This window comes from Cygnus olor, chromosome Z (genome assembly GCF_009769625.2).
Source record: "Cygnus olor isolate bCygOlo1 chromosome Z, bCygOlo1.pri.v2, whole genome shotgun sequence".
Lineage (NCBI taxonomy): Eukaryota > Metazoa > Chordata > Aves > Anseriformes > Anatidae > Cygnus > Cygnus olor.
The window spans coordinates 81,356,221-81,371,600 of NC_049198.1; the positions used below are offsets into that span (position 1 = coordinate 81,356,221).

The following is a 15,380-nucleotide window of genomic DNA, read 5'->3' on the forward strand; positions in this document are numbered from 1 at the left end:
AGAAGCTGCAAGACTGCTGGTATTAACTCCACTCGCTGAAGCTACTTAGGCCTCAGCATCCTCTCTCTTTTCATATCCTTTGATGGATGGCTAACTTCCTGATCAGATCTCTTGGTCTTCAAAGTAATCCTAATGATGTTGAACTTCAGCAGTTCCCCTGGATAAGGAGCAGAGGTGTCTCTGCCTTGCATGCAGTGCTATGGGGATACTATGCTCTACAGCAGTGAAAGCCACTAGAGAATGAGCTGTGAAAAAACATGACACGGCTGTGCACTTCATCATGTCTTTTGCTTTTGCCTTCTCATGGCATAGACAGAGCAATATAAACAAGCCCACAGTCCTGCTGGTATCCAGACTGCAGCTATTCCTGCTGAAAAGGCTTGTGCAGGAGAATTTTACCTCCAATGTAGCTGGCGACTGATCCTCAGACAGCGCAGTTTGGAGACAAAGTGGGGCTGGTCCCTGCACAGGCTACCCAAACTCATAAGGCCTGCTATTCCCTAGAGACCAGTCACCTGCTACGTGCTGCCATCACAAGCTCTAAGAAGCAGAAACTGCAGCAGCAGAGTGTTTTCTTGTGCAGCGTGGCTGATCTTGGTTTGGAGAACAGCACAGAAATCTTCTAGATTACACTCAGCCTCTCTGCTGTCAGAAAGTGTCAGAAAGCCCCAGTTTTTCCACCTGCTTTCAGAGATCAAAAGGACAGTAAAAGAAGGGTTCGGCTCAGGTGCTCCTTGAGGTCATCCCCAGGCAATGAACACCCCTGACTCTGGACAAAGGTTGGGCTCCTACGGGACAGTTTGGGATCCCTCAGCCAAGGGATGGCTCTCCACTCTTGACAGCGTAAACAGGTGCGGAACTGGTCAGATGCAGGTTCAAGAGAACAGGCAGGTTCTCACACAGCCAAACTCGTGTCTCTGTGACCTGCCAGGGTCATGGAGTGGGTCCCCTATGGGGTAGAGAGGTATCAGTGAAACTGGTGATGTCTGTCCTCAATTCTTAAACCCTTGTTCTCCTGCATGTGCCACCAGAGGGCAAGCCCATTCCTTGCTTCCCAGGCAGACAGTAGAAAACTAAGCTAATTCCTGACAAATGTAGTCATTGTGAGCCTGAACTGCATCAGAAGACACTTTTGGGAGGACTGGCTGTCTCTGCAGCAAAGCTTTTAAAGGTCAGCCAGTCCTGACAAGCCACTGGGACAAAACAGTATTTTACAGATATTCCACATAGTAGCTTCTAAAGATGTTCTCTGAGATATGGTCAGAGGAGATAGCTGGTCCAAAGGACCATGATTAAACCTGCAATGGCAACCTGCACTCTCATCAGAACATGAGAAAGCCCCAGCCAGGAGGATGTTACTAGAGCCCCCTCCCCAGAATATTTCCGTCTGCATAGCACCTGCCAATAAGGGCTTTCCTCTTCTTTGGAGACATTTTACGCACAGCACCGACACTGCAGTGCTGCTGAGATGCACACACCAAGGATTCGAGCTGTGCCATGAGGCAGGAGCAGCTAGATGGCACGTGAACACAGAGGAAAAGCACACGCCTGCAGCTGCAGCCCAGCAGCCAGCACTCACCCACTACCTCCCAGCTCCCACATCTCCTGGGACTCTCCTCAGGCTCGCTCCCATGCAAACACAGCAGACACTGACAGGGCAGGCCTCCCTCCTCCAATGGTCACGACTTTTACAGAAATCAAGGACTGTTACAGCCCCATCACAGTTCCCTTCTTCCACCTCTGCAGTGAGGCAGGTGAAGATTTGAGGAAAAATAAACAGGAGCACACAGGCTGGGGCAAGCCATGCTCCTTTCATTATTTGAGTGTGATTGAGCTGTTGCTAACAAGTTTTCCACAATCACATAGTTAAATAACATAGCCTTTGGAGAAGGAAAAAAAAAGCAGAAAGGAGGGGAAAGGAGAGGGGAGAAAGAAAAGAATCACCGTGGTCATCCTGTCTCATAAGTGAATTCAGTATGAGGAGAAGATTTATTTCCCTGAGCACATCTGTAACTCTTCCCTGGCTTCTGCAGAAACAAGCTGCATTCACACAGGCTTGCCCAGCTCACAGGACAGCCCAAAGAGCCCAAATGCATTGTGGTGTCTCCTGAGGGGCACGGGCCTGCCTGGGGCTCATCCCAAAGAATTCCTCTCTGTGCTCAAAGGGCAGACAGCCACAAACATCCTTTTCTGTCAGTCCCCTCACCCATGCTGCAGTGCTGATTCTACTCACGAGGAAAACACCCCCATGACACTGTTAGATATTGCCAGATGTCTCTAATGGGATTTAGATCATCCTCCGCACCCTTATGTCAGCTGCTTTTCCGATCACCCTGGGGCCCTCGTTATAATCGCTTTGGTACCACAGAACAGCCTGCTCTCTTAACAAGGACTTCACAGCTGAGCTGATGTCCCCCTGACTGTATGACTGTTCTGAGCATTTCTGCCCAGCTTCCCCATGTCAGGGAAGCTCAGCAGGGCTGAGGGCTCAGCAGGGAAGCTCAGCAGGACACAGAAAATGAAAAGCTTTGACTTGGTTAAAAGGGGAAGGAGCCCTACAACACCAGCCGGTGGGTCAGCAAGCCCACGGCCTAGCACTGAGGAGCAGGTGACAGTTCCTTTTCTGCTGCCAAGAAAGGGAACTAACTCGGTCTAGGTGACTTACAGCTTTTGTTAGCAAAATGTCCTCCAAGGTGTGTACACACACCCTTTTACCAAGCTGTTTCTAAAAGACTTTAAAAACAACTGGTATTGGGTGTTTGTGTTGAGATTGTGGGGGAAGGCAGACAACAGTGACTACATGAATTGCTCTAGTGGTCAACCTTCCTCTAAAAGCTGGCAGATCGTACTAATGTGGGCTCTGAACAAGGACAACCCCAACCTCACTGCTTCCCTACTTAGGGAGATAATAGGCAGAAGAACAAACATTGCAAGAAGAATAGGTCTGCTGCATCACAGGACCATTCCTCTGCTAGTGAAGAACTGTGGACCACATCCCTCCAGGCTGATCCTGCAGCACACTAGCACATCCTACATAGTCTCTTGTACAGCCTGTGGTTCCTCTACTGCCATAGGCAGCCAAAAAGAGAACCTGTGCTGTTCCAGAAACATATGGTCTTGTTTGCTAAGCAGCACCAGGCAAGTCCAGCATCACCTAATTCCTGCTCCAGTGTGAACTAGCCTTCTTCATGTGTTCCAGTAGTCACCATTTCTGATTGCAATGCTTTCAGTGGGCAAGCGAGCAAGTTCTGGCTCATCAGGTGTTGTCACTAACCACCTTAGAAAAGAGCACCAATCCAACTTAGTTTTTCATATAGCCAGCAATGTATCTTGGGCTTCAGGTTTTTGTCTTAACAGAACAAAAGTACTTTTTGCATGAGTGTTTTGCATACTTTTTGCATCACACCTCACGGAATGAGATACCACCACGTCCACCATCAGCCCACCCGCAGAGCCAGGATCAGCCTCTGACCCTGTGGGTCAGACCCTCACCAGCTGAACACAACATGTTGCAGCAGCCTAAGGGACTTGTCATTTCTAGTCTGCAGCTGGTAAAGTCATACTCCTTGACTGGACTCCTCCTCCATCAACATACCATATCCTCCACTTTGAGCTGAGGAAAACAAGGCAACGTGGTAATGAAGCCATGAAACATTTCAGGAGGTGCAGTCTGTGTCAGAAACACGATGTGCCCCAGCCACTGCCCCCAAAAAGTGCTTCCAAGTCATAGCATTATTTCCTGTTTTCCTTCTTGTTTAAAATGGAAAAAATCATCAATATTCAGCACTGGTTTTGTTTGTTTGTTTTTGTTTTTTAGTATCAGGGAGAATTACCACTTGCCTTTCTGACTCTGGAAAACAAACAAACAAAAAAACAACAACCAAAAAAAACCAACAACACTACTGCCTTTTAATCTTAATGAAAACCCAGGTTTTCACCTAAAAACAGGTGATGCTAGGAAAAAAACAACCAAACAAACAAAAAAACCCCACAGCAACAACAACAACAAAACTGTCCACCTGCTTGAAGTCAAAAGCCTTCACCACAGAAATACCAAGCACTTTGGCAATCCAGGAAAGACAAGAGTTTCTCCTTCAGGCCTTCATGCTGGTGAACCCTGCCTGATGAAAATGCTGCACACAGAAAAGGATTTCCAGGAACATCAGGGATATCTGAAGACACACCACTCATGTTGCCTCTACTTGGATATTCCAAATACCCCTGGAAGTCCTATGATCTTTCTATTTTCCACAGTGCTGGTCAGCAATGATCAGGTTTTCCACAGACTCACTCTGGCTCATCCAGACCACAGCATCTTCACAGGTGCCTGTCACTTGGGACAGAGCTTCTCAGGGCCCCAGATTCACCTTTCAGGTGCTGTTCACAGGGGAACCTGCCTTGCAACAGATGTGTCCAGTGGAACTGCACTGCCTGGGGACGAGATGACCATGGAGAAGAGGAATGGCATGAGACCACTCAGCCTGCAGACACACCGTACACTGGCAGAGGCACAGACTCAGCCCTGCTGAGGACCTGCGCAAGGTGGCTCCATGCCCCACCCCAGAGAAGGGACTTGTTGCAGCAGAACAACAGAGGAAGGGACACAGCAGCTATTGACAAGCTGAAAGATGAATCTGAAGGTCCAAATGAGCCATGCCCTCCACAGCATTACCTAGAGTAGCCACTGCCCAAGAGGCCCGGAGGAACCACTGTCATCTGGAATCTTTAAGCAAAATCCAAGTAATGCTTGGCCAGACCTGAGGAAGCAGGAGCACTTCTTGCAGTTTGCCTGGGAACAGGCACAAACAGGAAGCTGACTGTGTGCTACCAGATACTCGTTAAGACAGTCCCTCTCATTAGCTTGACCACACTTACTACCAGTGCTCAGAAGTTGTTACTGAACACAAGCTGCTGTGCAGCTCAGCCAATCTGCAGGGCAGTGCCAACTGTTGGCTTTCTTTCAGCAGTCATTTGCAATAGTTTGGACTGTACCATTACACCTTCATACTGCTTTGGTTTAAGAACTTTCTGCAGACCTAAGAGGATTGAAGTCCGAGTTAGTTTCAAAATACAAGGTTCTGGGCACAGTATGCAAAGAGTTTAGGCACCGAATAACAACATTAGCAAAGACCTTACATTCCTGCCTTGTGCATAGATTCAGAACAGAAGAAGGGGAATAGTAAGAATAGTATCATGGCCCACTACACACAAGCCAAAGAAAATTATATATGTTTTTGAGCAAGGGGGAAAAAGGAGAAAAATCAATGCCTCTCTTCCTGAATAACTTTCACTTCCAGAACTAGACTTGTGTGGAAGTGTGTGAAGACTTCCATCCCTTCGGTTATATTTCTCTGAACAAGAACTACCAGCATATAAGGAAATGTTCCCCTTTAATTTCACACAATCACAGAATTGCTCAGGTTGGAAGGGACGTTGGAGGTCATCGAGTCCAACCCTCCTGCCCAGCAGGCTCACCTAGAACACATTGCACAGGATGACATCTAGGCAGGTTTTGAATGTCTCCAGAGAAGGAGACTCTGCAACCTCTCTGGGCAACCTGTTTCAGTGCTCTGTCACCCTCACAGTAAAGAAATTTTGCTCATATTCAGCTGGAACTTCCTCTGTTTCAGTTTGTGCCCATTGCCTCTCGTCCTGTTGCTGGGCACAACTGAAAAGAAACTGGCTCCATCCTCTCGACACCCTCCCCTCAGATATTTATACGTATATTGATGAGGTCTCCCCTTTCTCTCCTCTTTTCCAGGCTAAACAGGCCCAGTTCTCTCAGCCTGTCCTTGTGCGACAGGTGCTCTAGTCCTCTAATCACCTTAGTAGCCCGGTACTTCTATGTCCCTCTGGTACTGGGGAGCCCAGAACTGGGCACAATACTCCACGTGTGGCCTCAGCAGGGCCAAGCAGCTGGGGAGGATCACCTCCCTTGAGCTGCTGGCAGCACTCTTCCAAATGCAGCACCTGCAATTTGCACAGCATGGAGAAAAAAAAAAAAAAAAAAAAAAAAACAAACAAGTTCTGTGGAACTGGAGTTCTGTGCAGAACTCCACATACTGGCACTGATCTCCATGTTCTGGTGCAGACCTTGAACCAAGAAACATGCCTCTGAAATTCAGCACTCTGGGGTATTCCCAGTAACTTCCTGTGGTTGCTCACGCAGAAGAAAACTAACCTGATCATACACAAGCTCAGGACAGGCAACGTAACAGGTTCCTCCATATATGGAGGTGATCTTTACTTGTGCTTGGGGTTTTATCAAGCTTGAGGACTATATGTTGGGAAACAACTTCTGCACAACCTTTTGGTAAATTATATGAAAGGAAGATTAAAGAAAGGAAAAATACACACACTTGAAGAACACTGACTTGGGAATGTCATGCTGCATACAGAGCCATTCATTTCACAAGCAGCCTATGAATCCTCTTCAGCTTTAACGGTGTCAGGCTCTTTGGAAGCATTACAGCCCAGATGGCTAAGCAGCACTAAACACACCACTCTATTTGCTAGCAGCTTGCTTAGAGGGTAATTTACTAAAACTTAGATGGGTGAAACCACCTAGGGATGGTTATATAAATTAGATAGCACTACGCTTGGAAGCATGTGCCATATGCCTGCTACCAATGGCTACATTAGAGAAGCAAAGGAGTCTCTATGGCAAGCTCCACACTTAACTGCGAGCCCAGCTGCAACTGAATGCTGGCAGTTTTGCTGCCCAGCTGCTCTTCCCCACAGCAGCCATAGTTGGCACAGAATGCAACTGAGAGGCTTTGGTGGAAAACAGCTTCACTTACTATTTCCTGGAAGTCTTCACGGGCTTCTTTCAAGGCTCCTTTTCTTCCAGAGCACTCCTACCCCTCTAGTCAATCCGAGAAGAAGCCGTCTCCACGCTGCCATCTCTACCATCCCCTTTGTACAATGGGGCCAGCACCTCCCTTTCAGTTGTGCTGTGTCCTTGCAGATGGTCCCAGTGCCTCTTTTCTTTTGGTCTTCCCACCCAATTCAGTCCCTAAGCTTACTCATCACGGGCAATTCAGAAACAGATAAATGGACCAAGAGTAAAGTGCCTCTCTAGCTGATGTCAGGTAGAATGTTAACAGAGAGAAAAGTTCTGCTTTGCAGGCTTCTAGATTTTTTTTCCCAGCTTTGATTTTTATCAGGTTGTATGATAGCCTTCTCAACGTTTCATTCTTTGCCTTGTTACAGAAAACCCCATATGGGAGTGGGAACGGCAACAAAGCAAAAATGGAGAAAATGGTTCACTGAGGGCTTCATATCTCACATGACTACACTTCATCTCCAGTTCTGCAGATTTTTCTGCGTCAGTAGGACTGCTCCTCCAGGAGGAGACCCTTATAGCTAACACACTTCCTAATATTTCTGGTCTTACAGCCCTTTTAGACCATTAGTCTGATAGATATTTCACACACAGATAAGTCTGGAACCCAAATCTGCCAGGAAGGAGAAACTTCAGATAGTTGCCCACTGCTTTAGTTACACTCATCTTCAACAAGAGAGCCACAGACAAAGCACACAGAGCGCTATCAAAAATACAGAAGGTAGAGATCAGCATGTACATCCAGAGCAGGTTTCTCAGGTGGAATCTAGCAGGTGCGTTTCAGTGCTTAGATAGCCACCGTAAGCCCATACAAATGGAGTAAATCCGATCAAAATCTGTAGCACCTACCAGAGAAACACGTACAGGCTGTCTGATCCTACCTACTGTCCTCTGCAGAGTTCTGATTTCTGCATGTCATCAGACCCACAGAGACCCTGCCTCTGCACAGCAACACCAGTGCCCTTGGTCATGACCAACCTCTCTGGAGACCAGTTTACCCACCACTTGCATTTTAAAGCCACTTTGACTTCAGCTTCCTCAACCGTAGGTAAAATTCCTCTCATAATGTTTTCCCATTGTGATTAAAAAGCCAGTATCACAGACTGAATTCTACAACTGAAAGTCTTCTTTGACAAGGGGGGAGCATCTATAGCTTCTTCCCATGCAAAGGAAAATTAGCTCGCAGCATTTGGTGTGAGAGTGAGATCAGGCCAGAAACAACTAAGCAAGTCACATGCAGACAGCCACTCAACATGCAAGGTCATTAGCATTTCATTCAGACTGACATAACAGAACAAGCTGCCATGTAGTCAGGCATGCATTTTTTTTTTTGTTAAGAGAGAAGAGCAGAACACTAGACCAAACCCCAGAGCTGCTGTTTTTCTGCTGGACTCGATTTAGAATGGGGCAAAATCTCCCACTTTGCACTGGGCTGACCACTGCCAGCAAAGCCACCGTGATGGCTCTCGCGTCTCCGACGACAGCTTTGGGCTGACGCTTTGGATCGGACATCACCGAAGCCAAACGAACACGTCAATACGAAGACCCTTCTGTATGCTTTCCACCAAGCAGCCAACGCCGAGCGAAACCTGCCGCGGTACTGACTGCGACGGCCCCCCCATCCCAAGCCACTCACCCCTCCTGAACACCCCGGTGGCGGGGCTGCCCCGCGCACTCCGCTCGCCCCGCCGCTGCCTGCGGGGCCCTCGGGGGCGCGCCCCTCGGGGGGCGGCGGCGGCGGCAGGGCCGGGCGAGCCGCACGGCGCCACGGCCCCGGGTGCCGCCCGCACCGGGAGAAGCCCCTGCGGCGCCGCTCTGCCCTCGCCTCCCCCCGAGCCCCCTGCGCGGCTGCCGGCGGGGGGACCCGCGCCCCATGCCTTGCGGCCCGGGACCGCGGGGGGTCCGCCGGGCGCACCCCGAGCTGCCCCGACGGCGGCGGAGCCCCAGCTCGGGCGGTGCCGCCGGGAGCGGACCTCGTTACCTGCTACGGGGAGTCGAGCGCCCAACCGCCGCCGACAGCGGGACAGGTGCGGCCTCTGTCCGGAGAGGCGGAGCCGGGGGGGGGGAGCGGGGGCAGAGGGCACCGCCCCCCGGCCCGCCCCGCGCAGGAGGGCGCAGCGGGGGTCCCGGCGGCCCTCGGCTCCGCGACGCCCCCTCCCGTCCCTCTTCGTCCGCGCTCCCGAGCCCTGCTTGGTCCTGCTGCCTGCCACTTCGGGGGCGGCTGTCCTGCTCTCTCACACCCCACAGGTCTCCTCCACGCAACCTCGTGCTGTCTGCTGCACCTACGCTATTTTTGAGAGGCTCTTTCTGACTATGCACCACGTCTCCGGGCAAGTCTCAGGTTTTCTCAGTCTCTGCAATGTCTTGAAGAAGACAAATCCTGGATCCTGACAGAGGTGAAGGTGCTGCAGCTCTTTGCCCCAGGTAAAAGCAGCAGTGAGACTGAGAATGTATTCCCCAAAGGCACACACAAAACACGTCTACAGCATGTCTGCTGGTGGCTGTCTGCTCAGGGAGATGCAAACAGATGCATTAAGTACCCATAGAAACACAAACAGCACCAACGGTCTCATCCTGTTCTCTCTGGATGGCTGGCATGAAGGTCCATTACTGGGAAATTAATATATATATATATATATATATATGTACGCACACATACATACAAATATATATGTTAGAATTAGAACAGTTAAATTGGATGGGACCTTCAAAGATCATTGAGTCCAGATGCCTGACCTCTTTCAGGGCTAGACAAAAGTTAAAGCAGTTACTGAGGGCACCGTCCAAATTCCTGTTGAATGCTGACATGCATGGGGCAGCAACCACCTCCCTAGGAAGCCTGTTCCAGTGTCTGACCGCCCTCATGGGAAAGAAATTTTTCCTGACGTCTGGTCTCAGCCTCCCCTAGCGCAGCCCTGTGCCATTACCGTGTGTCTCGCCATCAGCTACAGAGAGCAGAGGCAGGCACCTCCCTCTGCGCTTCCGCCCTCCTCTGGAAGTTGCAGAGCGCAAAGTCACCCCTCAGCCGCTTTTTCTCCAAGCTAGGAAACGTGTGTGCTAGGAGACAAAGCTTTGCATGTCTCACCTCACCAGCAATGGAAACCTCCCTCCCTTAGTAGCGCCTCTGCCTCTGCTTCCAGCTCCTGCTCACAGGCAGGTTAACCCCTTCTGCATCCAGGCCTCCTTGCCAGGTTGTTCCTGGGTCACGAATCACCAGTTGTACCAGCAATTGTGATCTGAATTTCCCCTTTATGCCCCCTGGTCCTGCTTGCTCCGGTTGCTGGCACCAGCAGGTGGGAGCCCCTTGCAGCAGCAGCACTACTCCAGCTGCTGGTACAGCCCCCCTTGCACGCACCAACCTACACGCAGGCACCGGCACACAGCTGCCCAAGGCTGCCCTGGTCCCCCCTCAACAACCAGTCCCTCCGGTGGTATCACCCCTTGAGACCCGCACACCCTGGCTCCCCAGCCACATCCCCTCCTTGCCCACTTGACTGGCTGGATCTCCACTTGTGCTTGCACACTCACATGCACACCCGCACTGCTCCAGGTGCTGCACCACTGACACGTGGGCCCTGTGACCCCATGCACACATACACTCCAAACAGAGTCCCTCCCCCAGGAAAGCAACTAGAAGTGGAGTTCAATAAGGAGGCAGGACAGGCTGCCCTGATTAGGCAGAAGGCGTAGAAGACAAGCATCCTGACCAGCACACCATTTATATGCTGCTGGCCCCTTTTATCCCACTGTCTCTCATTTTTCCCACATTTGTTCTCCACAGGCTATCACCATCCCTGCCCTTCCCCACATTTGGTTCCTGCCCTGAGCATCCTGCAATAAGCCCTCTGCAATCTTGACATGTTCTTCTCCTGCACACCATAGCATTTCCCATGCTCCTGGCAGGGAACCCCCTAGGTCCCAAGGGTGCTTGGGCTTTGACTCCCCTTGAAGTGTTTTATGCCTGGACCCTGGGGCTGAGGCTCTCCTGAGATAGCTCTGGGAGGGTCCTGGGTAGGGTGCCCCTTCTGCTGAGTCCCTAACTCAAGTTTCCACCTGCCTTTGTGCCCCTCTGCTCCTTTGAACTTGTGGAGACAGACCTTTGTTAGGCTGATGGCTCCTGGGAGTAAGTGGCACAGGCTATTATTTGGGTTCCCCCCCGCCATTGCCTCTCTGTGCTCCTCTGAGTGTGCAGAGCAGCTTCTATCACATAACACAGTGTGCAGTGCTCTTTCTTCTGACGTGCACAAAGAAAGTGGGTATAGGGCTGCTTGGTGATTGCCCAGCACTGCACAAATGGGTGTACAGGAACCCACATCCACTGTGTCAGCTCTTCCTCTCCATCTCTGACACTAGCCTTCCCTGTAAAAATGTCCTGTTCTGTATTTAAACTCCTCTGCTACTGTCTGCAGCCCTTTATTTAGCATAGGGTTGGACAAGAAAAGAGTCGCGTACTGAAAGGTATTGATTTTTTCTCTTTTGTGCCTTTCTGGTTTTGCTTTTTCATACTCCCTAATTAGCCAGAGTATTTCCGCACTGCGGGTCCTTCTGCCTTTACCTTTGTTCTTTTTTGCTCCCAGCCCAGGAACTGCTCTTCTCCCGAATCAACACCCACAGAAACTATGATTATTTTTCTCTGCTGCTGTTGTAAAAGCTGACTTTGTCCATCACTGTTCATGATCAGTACTATTTTGTGATTGCTGAACTTAGCCAAAAATGAGATTTGCTCCTGCCATCTGTAACTAATATAGCATTAAATAGTGCCCCGGAATAGGTTTTGCATCAACTGCTGATTCATGTAGCTTTTATGGACAATGGACAAACATACATCTGTACCTACCAGTGCCGATAGATGATGTTTCTAAAGTAATCTACACAGGAAGCAGAATCTTAATTAAAAACCAAATTAAACAATAGTTGTCTTTCATGTGGATGAAAAGTGGAATCCATTAAAAAGAGGAATCAGAGCTCCATGTCAAACGATCAGATGCATTAGATATCTATCTGTGTGTATTGTAGAGCTGAACATGTAGTTTTTCTCTCTCTGAGTATTCCAAGTTTCAGAAGCTTGGGAAACATCTACCTAGAAAGGTATGAGACATTTTATCTCTCAGCAGTGTTCTTCCTTGCCTGTGTTTTCATCATGTCAGAGCTGACCTATAAAAGCCTTCCATCTGTGGAAACATTGCAAAACTATTTGGAAGCTTCCAAATGGTTGATTCTGAGATGTTCTGAAGAATGCAAGAATATCAAACCTCTGGGAGCTCATTCTAGTCATGAGCTGAGCCCATGAACCCATTTCGATGTCTTGTGACCCAGAGAATTGCTCGGGAATTACCAGGCTTCAGAATAAAAAAAACTAAGCCTGTGAAGAAGAGTGATAAAGATTTCAAGACAGAGAAAAGACCTCTGATTTTGCATGTCTGAAAAGCTGAATTTAGTGGGTTAGTCAGTCCCTCCTTCAGAGTTGCTTGGCCTGGTATGGCTGGGCTGCCGGCTTATGTTTGCTTGCCTGTGTGGTCTGGGTTTTTGGCTCCATGAAGTCTGCAGGAATGCCTTGAGTTCCCTTCTCTGCTGACAAGGCACAGCTTTATCCTTCAGCCTTTCTGTATGGTTGCCCATGCCATTCTGCTGCTGCTGCCCAGTCCAGTTTTTGCTGTTGGTTGGCCCATCATAGGTCATTGTGTGTTATGTGGGTGACCCAAACCACCTTCTTAAATTACAGAGAGGTATATGTGAGCAGAGGAAGAAAGAGAAGCTCAGAAGACAAGAGGCAAGAAGGATGTGCTGCAGAGGCAGTTGCTGTGAAGATCATCTGGAGAAATGGATGGGGCCCTCAAGAGGAGGCTGTGCCTGCCCAAGTCCTTCTGCATGCACCAGCTCTCTCCTCACAGTGGGAATACTCATCTGTAAGGCCAGGCTGTAGGTTGAGCCAGGGCATCTCTCTGAACCTCTCTTGTAGAGTGTCTGCCTCTGTGTGCTTAAGAAGAGCTTGTCCTGCCTGTTTAGAGCTTGCCCTGACACTCTTGCTAGTAGATGACTTCCTAAATGTGGACAGCAAACCAGGGAAAAAGACAGTGGTGGTGGGCTCCAAATTCTGCTGTATATGTAGTCTTAAGCTGAAGAAAGCAAGGAGACCTTGAAGAAAACAGGGAGGCCAGTAGCCTTGAGCTAGCAAAAGCAAAGCAGATAAGAGATGAAAGCTAGAAAATGAGAATGAGGAAAACAGCTGAAGGAAGGTTACAGACAAACCCATAGTAACACTTTGGTCATCAAAGGTCATTCGCATATTAAAAAACACACCCATCAAAATGAAAACATATGGAAATGTGAGATTTGCTCTCTCCCTCCCTGAGTCTTCGTGCTTATTGGCCAGGTGCACCAGGTACAAACCTACAGATAACATACAGACACTCCTCACCAAGCTATTTTTTGAGGAAATACTGTCAGATCTCTTAGCAAGGAATGGACAAATGTATCTGTGAAAAAGAAAAGTTCAAATGTATGAGGGTTAAACTATATGGCCCACAATTTGGCCTTGAAACTTCTGACTTCCTTCTTACACCTTTGACAATGTGTTTCAACAACAGAAAGCTCAAAAAGGAACCCACACATTTTATATCTGTGGTAAAAGGCAAAAAGGGGAGAGAGTGACAAGAGAGACGCTTCTGCTAATGATCCAAGTGACCAGAAAACATTTCTCCAGAAGGTTCAGGCTCACTCAGAGTGCAGACACATATCATAATATTCTGTCATTCTTAAGAGTAGCAACTGCTTCTTAAAGTGATCCACACAAATCATACAAGTGATGTTCCCTTTCTTGTTCTCCTCAGTATAAAGTGCATTAAACTTTCAGAAGACATCAGAAATAATTTTCAATCATGCCTGGGCAGAACAGGAGGAAAAGCCTTCCCTTGGAGTCCTAGCAGAGCCAGGGAACCCATTTGGCACTGTAGTCCCAGGCTAGAATAGGAAAATAGGACGAGCCGAAGACCTGGAGTGTTGGGGACATCCCTAGGATTTCTGAATCAAGAACCGACAGGTGATTTCAAACTGTCTGACCTCACCTGGGTCGACTGATGCAGATTCCAGCCTGACTGGTCAAATAACACTTCTCTAAGCATTGTCTCTCAGAAAAGAAAATACACTTTGCAGTTGCTTACTTTGACACCAAAAAGCTCCTTTGCACAAACAAGAAGACCCCCGGATTCAAGGGCTGTCAAAGGATCCACACTGATACACTCCAAGACAGAAGCCCCTGCCCAGCCCCTTCTGGAAAAGGGAGCTTGGCCACATGTTGGGGGTGGACACCCACCCTCCCCTGAGCACCCCACAGACCCTGCCAGGAGCATGGGAAATGCTATGGCATGCAAGAGAAGAGCATTTCAAGATTGCAGAGGGCTTATTGCAGGATGCTCAGGGCAGGAACCAAATGTGGGGAAGGGCAGGGATGGTGATAGCCTGTGGAGAACAAATGTGGGAAAAATGAGGGACAATGGGATAAAAGGGGCCAGCAGCATATAAATGGTGTGCTGGTCAGGATGCTTGTCTTCTACGCCCTCTGCCTAATCAGGGCAGCCTGTCCTGCCTCCTTATTGAACTCCACTTCTAGTTGCTTTCATGGGGGAGGGACCATCCTTTTCATGTGCAGGTGTTTTATGGCGTTTCAGAGACAGAAAGAGAAGCAGAATAAGGTTGTTTGGGCCATCTGAGTTTGTAGGAGTGCTGAGGGTGTCTGTCCGTGTTGCTACGTGTGGCCAGCCATATACGTAAGCGTGCGCATGCACCTTCTGGTAACACCCATTCAGATTTGCTCCTGGCTGGACCGGTGTGCTTGGAGATGCAGCAAACTTGCCTTTCTTGGGCTGCTGGATCCAGCATCCCCTGATAGGGAACAGCCAAAGATCATGTCTTTGCTGATGAGGCAGTTGCAGCAGTCTGGCAGAGGCACACAAGGGAAGGTTGAAGCATTACCACTAGTAGTACCCAGTAGTGGTAATACTGAAGTATTACCCACCACATGACAGCTTGAGGGTACTATGTTGGCCCCCCTCAGTTCTGTGGAGCCTTCATCACTGGTACAGCTTCAAGCCTTCACAGGCAAGCTAGAAGTGCCCTGAATTTTTCATATGGGGGTGACAGGAGAAGTAGAAGAACCCCTTGTCTAAGGCATGTTCCCTCTGGGAGGACCCAGTTGAGCCCTGCTGTCTGTGCACTAATCCCTATTTGCCTGTGCAGATAGTGAGGAAAGCAGGATACTAAAGCCACACTGTCACAGCAGGAAAGGGCTGGCATGCTGCTGGCCTGCTGATACACAGCAGGGTGGTAAGCTTTGATGCTAAAGGAAATCCTGTCTTTGAAATCTAGCCTGTCATTTTCTGTGTCATGGTCTGGCCCCCAGGATGCTGAGCCCACAGCATCCAGACGTGGGAAGCATGTGGGTTCCCTGGACAGAAGCCAGGCCAGCACTCTGAGCAGTGTCCTATTGCCCCTGCTCTTCCTGCTGCATACCAGGGTCTGCCTTGCTGCCCTAGCTTCC

The 15,380-nt window shown here is 49.3% G+C and overlaps 1 protein-coding gene across 5 annotated transcripts in view; it reads right to left on the reverse strand.

Moving 5' to 3' along the window:
• Positions 1–15,380, reverse strand: part of FRMPD1 (FERM and PDZ domain containing 1) — a 70,092-nt gene that overhangs the window by 35,495 nt on the left and 19,217 nt on the right. For 2 of the 5 annotated variants that reach the window (XM_040541785.1, XM_040541781.1), the window contains exon 1: positions 8,826–8,922. The exons of 2 other annotated variants lie outside the window; for them this stretch is intronic. The gene's annotated coding sequence lies outside the window, so the exon portion shown is untranslated. Of the gene's footprint in view, positions 1–8,825; positions 8,923–9,163; positions 9,467–15,380 lie in introns of those variants that run through there. One more of the 5 variants, XM_040541783.1, reaches the window with a different exon arrangement.